This window comes from Cyanistes caeruleus, chromosome 10 (assembly GCF_971803275.1).
Source record: "Cyanistes caeruleus chromosome 10, bCyaCae1.hap1.1, whole genome shotgun sequence".
NCBI lineage: Eukaryota > Metazoa > Chordata > Aves > Passeriformes > Paridae > Cyanistes > Cyanistes caeruleus.
The window spans coordinates 9,227,242-9,242,362 of NC_141710.1; the positions used below are offsets into that span (position 1 = coordinate 9,227,242).

At 37.5% G+C, this 15,121-nt stretch overlaps 1 protein-coding gene across 1 annotated transcript in view; it reads right to left on the bottom strand.

Annotated features, from left to right (window-relative positions):
• Positions 1-15,121, bottom strand: part of LOC111933541 (uncharacterized) — a 234,127-nt gene that overhangs the window by 155,358 nt on the left and 63,648 nt on the right. The window contains exons 13-14 of the mRNA XM_086844843.1: positions 14,746-14,799; positions 344-421 (exon numbers count right to left, since the gene is read on the bottom strand). The gene's annotated coding sequence lies outside the window, so the exon portion shown is untranslated. The remainder of the gene's footprint in view (positions 1-343; positions 422-14,745; positions 14,800-15,121) is intronic.

Consider the following 15,121-nt stretch of genomic DNA (forward strand, 5'->3'; position numbering starts at 1 on the left):
TTTGTTATTTTACTTCCTTTTTTACTGCACCCTGTAAAAGGCTTAATTTTTCAGGCATACACAATTATAAGGCTGAACTGCACAAAAATCTCTAATCTTTGTCTGTTCAGTTCATAAACTATCATGTGAAAACTTAGCAAAAATTTCCTTCTCTACCAAAAAGATGTTCAAGTTTAATTCAACATTGCCTGACCAGACTGAAACTCAATAGCAGCCCACTATGAAGAACAATTGTAACACCTCTACCCACACTACACCTGTCAAAAATATTATTATGCCATAAGTTTATGTTCATACCCAATTATTCATGCAAAGAGGAAAAATCACAATGAGTGTCCCTTACCTTTTGGTAGATGTACAACATGAAACTGAGTTCGTTCTTCAAAGCCATGTGTAGGAAGAAACTTCATCTGCCTCTGCTCTGAAATGAAAGCACACATGATTACCAGTCTAATCAATCATGTCTCTTGTTTTTGTCTAGTTTGGTGTGGTTTGTGTCTGTGTGATATTCTTTTCATTATAAAGAATTGAAGCTCCCATATATAGTCAAAACCAGTTCATCAACGCGCAAAACAATCAATAGCTTGTGTAAAGAGGCGGCAATGTTATTACTGCTCAGTGACCAGTAACACTGAGTGAACAAGGTGCAGATTCCTACAAATTCCTCCATGAAACTAGCTAGATTTGCAAACATGAAACTACAGTTATAAGATCTCCTGAACTGGTATGTCAGAGAGTTTGCTGAAATCATTCCAGTTCATAGTATGGGGGCTCTTGGCACACAGAACAGGCCATAAGTTTTCTATATACACCTCCCTGTCCTACTATGTGCATAAAAGATGCTCCTATATGTGCCATCAGTACTAAAGGACTATTATATAAATTTTATATAAATATATTTCTACTGCCATTAGTAGAACTATGACAGCAGAAAACAAGCATAACAAAAACAAATCTAGTGCCATATGGGCACATGAGATTTCAAAGAAAATTAGCCTCTCCATCTAGAGAAGATAGCTGATTCATCTGTAAAGACATTATGTACTGAAAGTAATAATTTTAATGAAGAAAGGAGGAATAAGCCTTTACATTAGAAGTGAAAACAAACAGTAATGAAAGCAGTAAATTGAGCCAATAAAGTCCAGCAAAAACATGAATCATCCAACCCAACAGAAAATATTTGAAAAATACTGAGTGGGAACATGCCACAGAGACCAAGATGAGACAAAGTGAACATGTCATGTAGAACAGATGCTGCAAAATAAGCACAATGGCAACAATAATTATATGTTAATCAAAGTCTCAAAAGAAAAAAAAAATCAATATATTGGTAAGCATCAAAACAGCTGCATCTGGTTTTGAACAACAGAATTTGCAAAAACCCCACCTGTAAATCCAGCCATGGAGAAAATGCAGGTACAACCTATGCCAATAATTCCTATACAGATATTTCTAGCTTGCTGACTGACAGTGTCTAACACAGTTGAGTATTTGAATTCATGAATGAAAATATTCACCTATTTGTAAATAATTTCCAGGTACATCTTTTCTGCCAATCTTTGTATCAGAAGATGAACTTCACCTTACCACTCTATACTTCCTAATTAAGCAAACCAAAGTTAGCTGCCTAAGACAGTCAGTCTTCAATCTTCAAGTGTTAGAAGAGGTTAGCAATGTTAAACATGCACAACCAGGGGAAAATTCTTGTCCACTAATAGATGAGACCTAATCCATGAGGCCTGAGTAGTACATATTTAAATCAGGAATTACCACTCAACATGAGTAATGCCTCCAAAAATGGAATCTCAGAAGACAAAAGCATTAGAACGGTGCAAAATATTTCCAGTTCAGTTAAAGATGTTAACAAGTGTGTATACATATAAATATGTATATTTCATATAAATATGAAATTTCAGAGGGCCTGAAATTTAAAAACACATTCAGATGCTTATAGTTATCTATAACCTATAGTTGTCTATGATTATGAAACGCAAAGTAAAATTGTAGTTCAGCAGGGCTAACTCAGTTTCTTTTACTTCTGGAACCAGAAATTGGACTAGCCTTTAGCACTGATGCCACACTAGAATTTTAACCTGAGGGAAATAAATTCTCATTTTGATAATTCTGCTGTAATGATTATGTACCCTATACTACAAATAACAAAGTCCCCACAAACAGAAATACAGAAAACTGTGGTCTGACCCCTCCTACCTGAGAGTCTGAAAAATAATTTCCATCCTAAAACTGCTATAAGAAACAATAATGAAGGAATTGTGATCAAGCAGAAGCAGAATATACACAGTAGAGAATTCCCACCAGGAATTAATGTTCCTCAGAAAGTAGAAATAATTTTTTATTTCCTATTTTTTCTGCTATTAGAATTCAGCCCTCCTCCCTTGTTCAGAAACCACAGAAAAATGTCTTTTGCTTTTACATTCAGCATGGAAGAGACTTAGCCAATAAATGCAGAAAGCCTCAGAGTAAGAATAGAGCAGAAGACAACTATGGATGGCTCAGAGGAGGAGGCGGAAAAAGGCAAACATGGCTGTTTTAAAGACTGATTCTGACCTCTAACCATAATGGATTTTGAATACTAATAAGGGTGAAGCTAAGCAATACACACAGCTGGAGAAACAGCATTATGCTTATGCTCTCTCCACATACATATACTTAAAGGCACACATACCAGTATCTAGAGAAAACAATCACATGAACAGGATTTCATTAATGTTCTAAGCCATCTTTAGCCAAATTTTCTCAATGTTAACAAAAAAAAAAAAAAAAGAACACCAAAAACAAAACAAAACAAAGCAACAAAAAAAAAACAGCTAAGAAGCTGCAAATCTGTCAGAGAAACCTGTAAAAAAAACCAGAATCAACACAGTAAAACAGCTAACTTTGATGTATTCAAGTGCTTTGCCGAATTAAGGTGGAAGTGTTTATGAAGATTTCAGCTCTATGCTGCTACTTTTACATGTTGTACTTGCAACTGACTGGCATTTGAAACATCAAATCCCTTTTCACACATAATATTGTATGTCACCTGGTAAAACACAAATAAAACTAATTAAATGTCATAGCTAATTTATTTAGTCTCTTCTTGCAAGCTAAATGAAAGAACACATCTAGTGCACAAACTTGTACATGAAAAGTCATCCCTCTGCAATAAAACATTTTTTTTAACCTCCTGAGCTGGACCCAGCTGCTTTTCATACATCTATAACAAACTTTGTGCCAAGTGAATTGCTTATATATTTTTCTAAACAAGCCCCACTTTACTTTTTCCAATCAGTCCAGACAGATGGCAAGTAAAGAAAACACTTTAGTGTCAATCTGGTGGAGACTGTCACTGAAGTAATTTTGCCAAGAAAAAACAGACTAAACATTAATGAGGCCAAATAGAGAAGCTTGTTTTACAGGCTGGAGGTACTAGATTTCTCTGGACTTACAGAAATTCAATAGTAGCTTTAAAGTGCTTGCAAAGAAACACTTCACTTTCCTGCAGCATGTAGCAACTGTATTCTAACTGGGTAGCAATGTTCAGTCCACAGCAGCAAGAATGGCTATTACATTTCTAAAAACATTGGCAAGGAAGTGTTTATTTTCTTTTTCTTTTTTTCCTCTTGATGTACACAAAAGTTTTTCCACCCTTGCAATGATTATATTTTCCACTATAAAGAATAAACTTTGTGGAATATACCTATGATGTTACCAAGTAAGTAACACTCCTACTGAAAGCCTTTTGAACACTATCTGAAATAATATCACATTGGTGCACAAATATCAATGCCAGCCTAATCTCTCTTGTACCTGCATTTGTGCATGTATCTAATAATCCCAAGAAAAATGAAAGAAGATTAAAGATCCAAAATAAAAACTCTCTTTGACAAGGTTCTTGTTTTGCCTTGTCAATACACCATAAGATTTTTGCCTACAAGACACTATTCAAGTTTGCATTATCTAGTATTCCTTGCACCTGAGATGTAATTCCCTCCAACTGCAGCACTTTCATTGCTTATCCCATGCTAAGACCTGACCAGATACAATAATCACCAAAGCAAAATTAGCCTGAGTGCAGCATAAAAATCTGTGATTGCCTCAGGAGGTTTCAGACAGGATGGTTACATCCTTGGCATCCAGGCCTCCTTAGCAATTAAAGGATCGGTTAAGGAAGACATACAGAGTGCATAATACAGGTTTTAAAACAGTCACTTTAGAAATTCATCACAGGAAAACTGCCATCAGTTATCTTTGTGTCCCAAATTTGGGCCTGCTAGAGAAAACAGTTTCTTAAGATGCTCAGACACTATTTTTATTGGGAAGTTTGTGACTGTCTTTCCTATGAAGAGAAAGGGCTGCTTGATAATTTGTAATTCTGTTTAACTGATCTAAACTCCATGAGAAAAGAGGGAGCACAGAGACATGCACTAATCACATTAACATTGCCTTCATCAGTAACTGCTTGCTGCAGTTGTTCCTGTGTCAGGAGAGACATGTAAAGTATTTTGAACTATCAAGGCAGAATTTTATTGAGCAGTTTCCAATGGTCAGGAAGATCCAAAGGTAAAGTGGGCTTACTTTATTACATTTCTCACTGCTGTCACCTTTCATTCTTCAGCACTTCTTTTGTAATGCTCTTTCCTCATCTTGTCTTTTTTAGTACAATGACCTGTAAGTATTTTCTAAAAATGCCTAGCCATTTGAGGATGAATTGCCAGGTTTCCTTTCCTCTTCTGTCCATCTCAAGCAGTGGTCCTCCACTGTTAAGGAGGACATTGTGTTGGATGGGAAACATCTGGACATACAAGCTGCTGTGTGAGGAGCACTGTGGAGACTGTGGCAATGTCTGCTAGCAGTGTAGGTCTTTAGAGGAGAAAAATTATTTTGAAGCCTAAAGAAACATGAACAGATTATTTGCCCTAGATCATTTTGGTGTTGGTTTGCCTTATTTCCCCACAAGAGTATTACGTTTATCAGTGTATTCACCAGACACTGCAATTTCATGCCAAAGCAGATACAAGTCTAAAGAAAAGGATCTAAACATACAGATATAGATAAATAATCAGGGATGAGTTTAAAAGATATATCCAGAAGACAAAGCTTCAAAAGATGCTGTTAACTAGATTGCTTTGTGCTAAGGACATTCAGTAAACAGATTATCTCTAATAAGCTTATCCTGTATTAAAGAGCTAAGGAGTTGATGCTGTGATAAGATGGTTTTCAAAGGCAATGAATTATAGGGACACAATCTTAAGCAGGGAGCAGAGCAAGCTTTCCCTTCTCCCACAGTGCTGCTCAGTGGCTCCCTGCACACACTCTAAATGCTGATGAACACAGACACACCAGGTAAGTCGTTCTGGGAAAAGCCAACCAAATTAAGTATTAGAAAATTGTCAGGACAGGACAAAAATCTCTCTGCTCTCAAAGCCACCTGTAGAACTTCCAGCACTTTCACAGAGGCATGGGAATAGCAAACTCAGTGTAAATACTGCCTGAGAGCAGAAGTGTTTTCCTGCAGGTATTTCCATCTGGAATAGTGACATAAGTGTTTCACCAAGAAACCTCAGACATCAATAATCATGTAAGGACAATAGCAATAACTGCAAAACTCATCCAAGAATTGCAGTATGGTTTTCCTTTCACTACAATTTTAAAATCAAGAGAATTAAATTATTAGACGTAAAGGGGAAAAAATTACATGAACAGAAGTTGCCAAAAAAGACCAAATAAGTGAAATCTATGATATTTACAACAATTTTTGAACTGGGAAATGCATTAAGACTTGTGTAAATCATTAATAATCTCCTAATTTTCATAGTGGAAGAGGTCACACTCTTTCTGGGGCTCTCAAGCATGCAGTTCACAGAGAAGTCCCTTGACAACTGCATTTGAACTCTGAATACAGAACGCATCATCCAATTTGTTAAAAATGTTTTTACAACTGCAGTAATAAAGTCAGCATTGATACAACATCATTTGCTGCAAGCTTAAAGGAAATACTTCCAGCACTTCCAGCACACACCAACAATAAATCAACATAGTTGATTTATGAAAAGGCCAAGGAGCAAAGAAATTCTCAAACCAGTGAAAAATACATGAAATAATGAGAAGAATGTCTAGCTAATAAAAGAAGATTACAAATGCTGAAAGAGTAGTAGACAGGCACAATAAAGAAAGGAGACTGGTAAACAGAAAGATTTAGGAAAGTTGAGGCAATTACCCACTAAGAAGTAAATTCTTGAGTCATGTTACAAATCAGCATGTCCTACCAAATCTAAGTAGGAATGTGCCAATTAGCAGAGCAAACATTCCAGTTCTGAGAATATCTGCCTGCAATGGCCTATCTCGGAAGGTGAAAACAGCAGGTTTGAGCTGTGGACTCAGTGACACCATGGCTCCAGACGATTTTCAGGGTATCTTTTCAGAGTCTGATTAGTCACAAAGCTCTAATGATGGCTGAGAGACTGGCTGTCATGCAAAGTGGTGACAAACAGCCTAGTGTTTCCATAAGTTTTCACTATGTATTTTTCCACCCTCCAGAAAAAGCATGTTTGCTAAACACAAACCGTGTAACCTTGTTGTCGTGGATAATGCATTAATTATACAGTTCTACAATTAGCAGCTTCAACTTAAAAATAAAAAAAAAAAGTTCACAGGTTTGCAGGCTGTCACAAGAAAAATCCACAAAGTGTTTCTTTCTGTTTACTTAATTTGCTTGTGAAGTTGCTGTGGAAAGAAAAAAATAATGATGCATAGAAAAAAAAAAAAAATCCTCCAGAGAATCCAGCCATTGATTAAAAAAATGTTAATTAAGAATGCCTTCAGAATTATATCTAATTTTGCATACAGGGAAAAAAAAACCATCTAAGAGAGAATTAAAGGCAAGTCCCATCATATAGGTGCTTTGGTTTGTATTAAACTGCTAAAAGCCTCAGACTTTAAACACCACAGAAAAAAAATACCCTACATATACCAGAGGGAATATTAACATTGTAGGGAAAAAAGTCTATACAATGTGATAGTTTATAATTGCAAAGATAATAAAAATAAAAAGTTCGATAAATCACTTTTCCTCCAATGTTTTTGCCTTTAAGAGTTTCCTCCTTTTCAGCTAAGCCCTTATTTAACTTCAGCTGCAGTATAACAAATCTGCAAGCGTCACTGTCTGGCAAGTTGTTGTAGAATGAAATCTTGATCTATAAATTATCTCAAAATCTACATATCTAAAAGTACAGCACATGCTCACAGGCATTTAAATCCCATAGGTGGTAGGTCAGACCTAATTGTTTCCACCATACTCTTTACCCTGAGCACACGGGACAATATGAATCCCCTTCCCCATAACGGGAATAGATCAATAAAGCCTATCAAGATCCATGAGCTGACTGATTACACAGAGCGTAAGGGAAGGATGAACATGCTGACACATACAGAAAGTAGATTCACATTTGTGAGTGCATGCTGAAGATCCATATGGGCAGATAAGTACAAGATGAGAGTGTTTGAACAGAATTCCACTTCTCTCCCAAATCTTACATGAACACAGGACTGTAAGAAGAAGATTAATAGCCTCCTGCACACATTGGTCACCACACACCACATCATGATGACAATCCATACACATTGCACAAGAGAAAAAGGAAATGGCTGATGTAGAAAACACTCCAAGAGTTTCATATTTGTGGAATTTCTCTTTTGCATTAGGCAATACCTTTATTTCAGGAATTCACAAAGAGGTTACACATGCATTCTGAAAGGGCAGACTCAGCCAAAACAAAACTCTCAAGTGAGCATCTTTATTTAGCATTACAGATATAAAAACATCTCCAACCAAGCCAGTGTATGCTCACTATCATGTAGAAATGTGCCCCAGATTTTTTTCTTTTTAAAAAGTGAGCAACATAGCCACAGAGAGGGCTGGGCAATGAAACTATGCATGTATTTCCTCAACCTGGGTTTCTGTGGAAATCCTATCAGCAACTCTGTCTGGTTTCTCACAGTGATTCATCACCATGCTGGCCCAGGAGGCCAGAATGATGTAAACTAATCTGGAACTTTCAAGGAAGCATAAGGAGCATTGGCACAAAGCTCTCATCAAATTTCATTTATTGCCTAACTCATTTAGACCCCTTCGAAATCCCCAACATAAACTTTGTATTTTAAGCACAGGTAAAGTTGCTGACCACTAACTGCTGCCAAAATAGCAATTGTTGCCTCTACTAATTCTCCTTTTGAGGGTATCAGTGGCCTCTGGGGAAGCAACCAAACAGAGATGCTAATATTGTTTATAAAGCTTGGAAGCAGCCAAGCCAAGCCCTTTGCATCCAAATAACCTGAAACTTTGAGCTCAGAAAAAGAAAAAAGGTCATATTTTATTTCCAGCTCTAGATCCTCCTTTTAGTGAGCTGAGCACAAACCAGATCCAATTGTCTTTTCTTTCACTAACAGCAGACACTGCTGTAGCAGCAAGGCCCTGCTGAGAGAAAAGTGAGGGTCCAGAATTTGTGCAAATCTCTGCCTTTGAGGATTTGATTTCTCATACTCCTACAGTAACTTAGCAGATCTACAGGTAGGTACAAAAATTTCTCATTATAGCATTTAAGGAAGTGAGAAGAAAACTGTTAAGATACAGGGAACCTTTATTTGAGGTGCACAGAAATAAAGACTGCAGTTCAAGAGAATGCAACTGAAATATTATTGTAAGGGGGGAAAAAAGTGGAAATATCCAAACCCCAAACATTTTGGGGTTAACTCTCATATGCAGACATATTCTTTGTCAGTATTTTAGACATATAAAAGAAATTTCAGTGAAAGTTCAGCCAGTATAAAATCCTTCTGTACTGCCACAATGCTAATGATTTTCCAAGCACCCAAACAAAAAATATTTTACTTTTTTTTTTTTAATTACCATTGCCCATTCTTTCTCACTAAGAACTATGAAAAAGAGGCCTAAGTCTCCAGATTCTGCTAGTAAGTAGTTGTGGACATAAAAAAAAAAAATCATTTTGAAGACATGACAACAGGGAAGAAGAGGGATTCATAAAATCTCCAAATTTAATTTTTAATTTAAAAAAACCCCAAACATTAAAAATATCAGTAAGGAAGTTAAGAAGTTTAGAGTATGAAAACCAGACTTTTTTATCTCGTTTAAGATCTTCAGATCTTCAAACAGTATTTTATAATGCTACCTGTGCTATATTTTTTTTAAATGTCCCTCATCACATGTGTTACCTCATCTATATTGTTATATCAGCAGAGACATATACATAGCTTACAATAATCCCTACACAGCTTAGAACTGGATACGTTCAAGTAAGCAATTCTTCATGGCCTAAATATATACATAGAAAACAATCTTAAAACTCGTTCTTAATTGTGTATTAGTTCTTTCTCTCTAATTCATTGAGACATCTAAGAATAGTATACAGGATAAAGAGATTCAAATGTATGCAAATGTATATATACATATTTACACAAACAGCTGAGGTTGAATAGATGTGATCCAGCAGAATGGATAGAAAACAAAATATAGTTGCCAGCTTCCCCTATAATAACAGCTCCCCATGGCACGGGAAAAACATGAACTAGTGCCATCATCTCCAAATCGTGAGCATTATTTCTGGTGAAACAACCCCAGAAACCCTTTTAACAGTGCCAGGATGATCACTGCACTGATATCAGTAACAAGTTTTATGTTATTTAAGGAATTTCTTGTCTTTTAGAAGAAAAATGAAATATTAATTTATTATATGGTGTGTTTTTACAATATTGCTCATTAAGTTTGTTCTTTTGGTTGCCAGGGCGGTAAGGTAACCCAGCTAAGAGCACAGGAATTACCAAGGCTTGCTCATGGCTGACATGATGTCCTGCTAGCAGAGGAAAGATGCAGTTCAGAAATTGTCTAATACTTAGGGGAAGACACCACTGCTCTCATTCCGTGAAAATCCCACACACATCTACCACAGGCTTATTTGCCAGTGCTCCTCACAACACCAACAGCTTTGTTTTGTTTTCTCCTGCATCTCATTCCTTTACTGCTGCTTTTCAGATGGGCCATCTAAGGGATCCCTTCTTTACCACTCTTATAACACTTCTAAAGCCATTCTGAAATCAGTCATTCTGAAGTCAAAATGATCCAGATACAGTCTTTTTATTATTTTTATTTCTAAGCTGGTTACCTAAACAGCAGACAAAAGCCATTGCCTCTAAGATCCACTGCTCTTTGGAGTATGTCATTCAGTGTAGCTCATCCCAGATACTTCAGAGAGATCTTCTCACAGGATTGGTCCATGACTGTTGAGACTCACGTGCCAATAAGCAAAATAAAGGAAATGGCAAACCACTTGCTGCTTAGTAATTTTTAAATGAGAAACCATGATTGAAAGGAGGATAAATATTTGCATCCCCTGTTCTCACCATTCCCCTGCTTACCTTCTCCCAAACCTCAGCAAATTTTTCACAAGCAGAAACAGCAGTGACTCTCTGTGAGCGTGAACACACGGAGTCAGCAAAACGTGGTACAAAACCTCCTTCTCCACGTTGTTTAGAATCAAACAAAGGAGAAGGAGACACATGTCCTTTCCAAAGGACACTTTGTGTTAGCAGTAAACAATTCTCTTAATATTAAACAAAGCTACTGAAGAGCAAAAAGAAGTAACTCTTTTCATACCTCCCAGCAAAGAGGTGGAATCATGAAGCAAAAAGGTGTCATTGTCCCCTTTCCCAGAAAGAGATCCTGCTCTTTCTGCCCTTTGCTAGCCAGGTCTCTGCTGTATGGCAGATGAGAAGAGGTCACTGCATGTAACTTCCCAGGACACTGAAGGACTGCTCTGCCCCAGAGGAGTCTGTCCACAGTGCCAGGGCTGACTAATGGGACTCAGCTTTACCTGAAGCACTTGAACAACACAACCCTTTGGCCATCTCAGCCAGCTGGTCACAATCCCCCAGACTCTGGGACCAGTGAGGCAATGGTGCCTCTCAGGAGGGCAGCAGCAGCACCCTCTCATTTTCTTGGCTTTACAAAGTATAATTTTGTGTTACAAAAGGGCTTTAGAGTGCACAGACTGCCTGGGCACATGGCAAACTCTAGAACCCAACTTTGCTGTTAGAAAGCACAGAGTCATCAGTTAACACACACAAAAAATACTGGAAATTTGAGGAAAAGGACACTACAAGACTGTATGCTGAAACTGGAAAAGCTGCAAATTGATTCCTTAAACTGCTTTTTCCAAAGAAGCCAACAAACAGCTTTGCTCTGCCCTCAACACACCTTCTAACAGGCCTGCTTATTGGCAAAAAGAGGCTGCTTTTAATCACATGACTCCAGAGCTCTGTTGCCCCATGAGAAACAACACTAAACGATTTTCAAACCTAGGAAAGAAAATTGATGCAGGAGTCACCTTCCCCCACAAGTCCCACCACAAATTCCTGCAAGTGAGAAACTAAAAAAAAAAAATATTAAGGAAATTAAACTATATTGAAAAGTTTAAATTTTTTAAAAAAATTAAGGGATCTATGAAATGGTGGAATTCAAGATCCCTGGGGAAGTGAGGAGAGCACACAAGTTCCCTGTCCTGGACTTCAGGAGAGCAAACTTTGCACTCTTCAGGGATCTTAGTAAGAATACTTACTTAGTAAGAATACCATTGAATAAAGCCCTGAAAGGAAGAGAGGCCCAAGAAAGTTGGGTAATACTCAGGAATTACCTCTTCGAAATTCAGGAAGGAGGCATCCCAACAAAAAGGAAGTCAGGTAAAAATGTCAGGTCTGTGTGGGTGTACAAGGAGTTCCTGGAAAAACTCAAACACAAAAGGAAGCCTACAGAGGGTGGAAACAAGGACAGGTGGCCTGGTAGGAATACAAAGAAATTGTCCAAGCAGTCAAGGATTTTTAAAAATACTACTTTCAGTAAGTACTTCTTGGGAGCACTAAAGCACCAGAGAGCCATCACCAAGATTCCACCAGAAATGCAGTTTAGAATCACATGGAAGATTAATATTTACTGTGAATCCTGTTTTGACAGAAACATCTTTCCATGTTCTCTAATCCTTTTTACAGTCCCCTAGAACACGCCCTGACAACCTTTGGGGCACACTAGAGTACAAGCATTTACCACTGTTACAACACCACTTTATAGCTCCCTGTTTAGACTGCAAATACAATTTTGTTGATGCTGCACGAGCTGCATTTTAAAGCTACAGCTTTCTGGGTACTGGCACATACTTAATCACATGTTAGATCAGACAGTTACACGCTCCCATCTGTGCCACAGAAGATTCTAATCTTTCTTGGATAGGTAACAGTTTTATCTGACAAATATTTTCAGAACACAGCAGCTGAGCTACCATTTATTACCATTTCCCAAGAGAGATCTGACCTTAGCACCTCCTGGCATTCTGCAGCAGGTACTATTTCCATGCATCCTGCTTCAGCCATGAACAGTGTTAGAGAACTGACTTTTCTAAGAGAAATTTACCATACAATGTTTCCAAAATCATAGAAATGCTACTGGAAGATATAACTGTCAATTTTAAATCAGTGTATTTAAGATGTCAGTTATAGTTGTCATATATGTTTTCATTTAGTTCAAAGCACAAGCATATGCAATAATTTTCAAGAAATAGAAAAGCATCCAAGGAATCAAAAAAACAGGTATTAAAGTCAAGTATACTACTGCTAGAGTGAAAACAGTGGGAATCCGAAACATATCAGCCTTGATTTTTAGTGGGGTTTTTATCACTGCAGTATCAATGACCTTGATGGCAAAGAAGTTCTGGGGCATTATTACAGACACAACAATCCCAGGTTAGACTTTCTGTGGGACACAAGTTACTTACACAGAAAATGCAACATTTAATCACTCTCCTTCAGTTTCCTCAGCTGTGAAGTTAGCAAAATAGGTATTTCTTATCTATCTCCAGAATGTGTTCAGTAATGCTAAAAGAAGGAAAATGACGAGTCTTAGCAAAGAAAAACTATTTAATTCCTCTCTCCCTGACAGATAGCTCTACCCAGTTCTGACCCTCACACTTCTGTCTCCTTACTCATTCACTGAAATCCCACCAGATTACATTTTAGAATAGTTTATATTTGAACTGGACATTATAAATATTTTATTATTGTCGCTCAGTGACAATAATCTCTTGTGCTAGTTCTGGTGCCTGTATGTAGAGTTGTAGTGTCAGTATGACATTTTCTGAAATAATATATAACTGCTTTTCAGACAAACTGTCTACCTCCTGCTTGTTTGAGGCCAGAAGTTGTAGTTCCTGGGCAGAACTCCCACTGGAAGATTTTGCATTTCCTATGTATGTCAGTTAGTTGATACCAGCTCCCATGTTGGGAATTAATTGTGCACTGAGTCTGCTGGGCCTAAACTCTTCACTGAGCAATCTAAAGCTCTACTGGATACGACAGCAGGTTAAGTTCTGCAATTTCCTGTACTTCCTAAGTACATCTGGACCACAATTACATAATTATCTCTTTTGTAGTTTGAGTTTGTTTGGTTTGGGTTTTTGTTTTTGGTATTTTTTACACATAGAGTTACAGCCTTAGTAAGTACAGGTTACTGCATATAATCAAGTCAGTGAAAATATCAATAAAAATATAATTCAAACATTAGTACTTCTTTTTTTACTTTTTTTAAAAAAAAATCTTCAGCCAGAGATGGACAGTTAGATCATTACTAACATTATTATTACATATTATTAACTAATAACCCAGTCCAACCACTTCTTGTTCATGTACTACTTGTTCCTTGTATTTGAGGGAGAGACAACAGGGTATTATTTTCACATTTCATATAAATGTTCCTTGAACAAGGGTGGAAGCTTTCATTTTTCATTCCTGATAAATTCAAAAGACAGCACAGCATCTGACTGACTAGCTCAACAAACCTGTTTTCCAGAGATGCAATTAAATAGTGTTGAAAAATCACATCAGTAGGAATTACTAGGTACTTTGGACTTTGGAGTTTTTGAGTTTGGTCCAAAGACTGTCCTTGACTTCTGTAACATTTACACTGGATTCCTCATGAGCAAGGATTCAGGAACCCAAATTTAAACATCTCTGCCCTTTAAAGTCTTGGGCTATATCTTTCCCTTAATCCATTTCTCTTTGCTTACAGAGCTGGTGTGAAAACCTTATGGCATGTCTACACTATACAATGCAGAAATCCCTGCACCAGCTGGTGTGAGTACCCAGCATAGCACCATGCTGAGCCATTAGCCTGGGTCCTGGGAGTAGTATAGATATATTAACATGGCATTACGCCCAGGCTAATGAGCTCAGGCTAGCTCTGCATTATACTGCTTTGATCCAGAACGAGCTCCTCTGCAGCTCACACAGCCCCTCACTGCACAGAGCTTGCTTGTCTCTGCACTGCTGAATGTTATCTGTTCCACACATCACAGGCCTGTTCCTGCAGACCCACTGCTGTCTGAGTGCCGTGGCTGTCTGAATTCTAAACACTCCAGTATGCAAAAATGTCTGTTCCTAAACTGAAACTTATTTATCTATCCACACACTGCAATCTACAAATAAACAGAGCACCTGCATCTCGACACATTTCCTATTCAACACTGACTACATCACGTGCTTATATTGTGACTGAAACATGGAGTTTCAAATGAATCCCAGTAATCAACTGTTAGCTCTTTTGCCTTTGGTTTTGTGTGGAGAGGGAAGAATTCTGCATTTTACTTTCATCACCCAGGTCTAAACATTGCTTCTTAAACCAAAACTTACATTTTCTCTCTCTGTTGGCAGAAGCTTATCTCTTGAATAGAAGAGAGAAGATCACTGAAATAGAAAAAAACATCATTGGCAAGACAGGTTGACTGACAGCCATTGCAATTAACTACAAGATTTCAACTGCAGTTGAATTTCACAGTATTTCTGTGTCATGGGCAACAGTAATGATTACAGGGACGTGCACATGTATGTATGTAACTGTATTGGTTACTTAGCAGTTATACCATGTCATCACTCTTAAGAGATTTCTTTCTTCCTGCTTACCTATTCCAAACGATCAAACATATGTCTTTGATCTGCCTGAAAGGATAAGTATCTTACCAAGGGTATGAGCACATGAATAGCTAAGTAAAGCTCCTGACACAGCAGA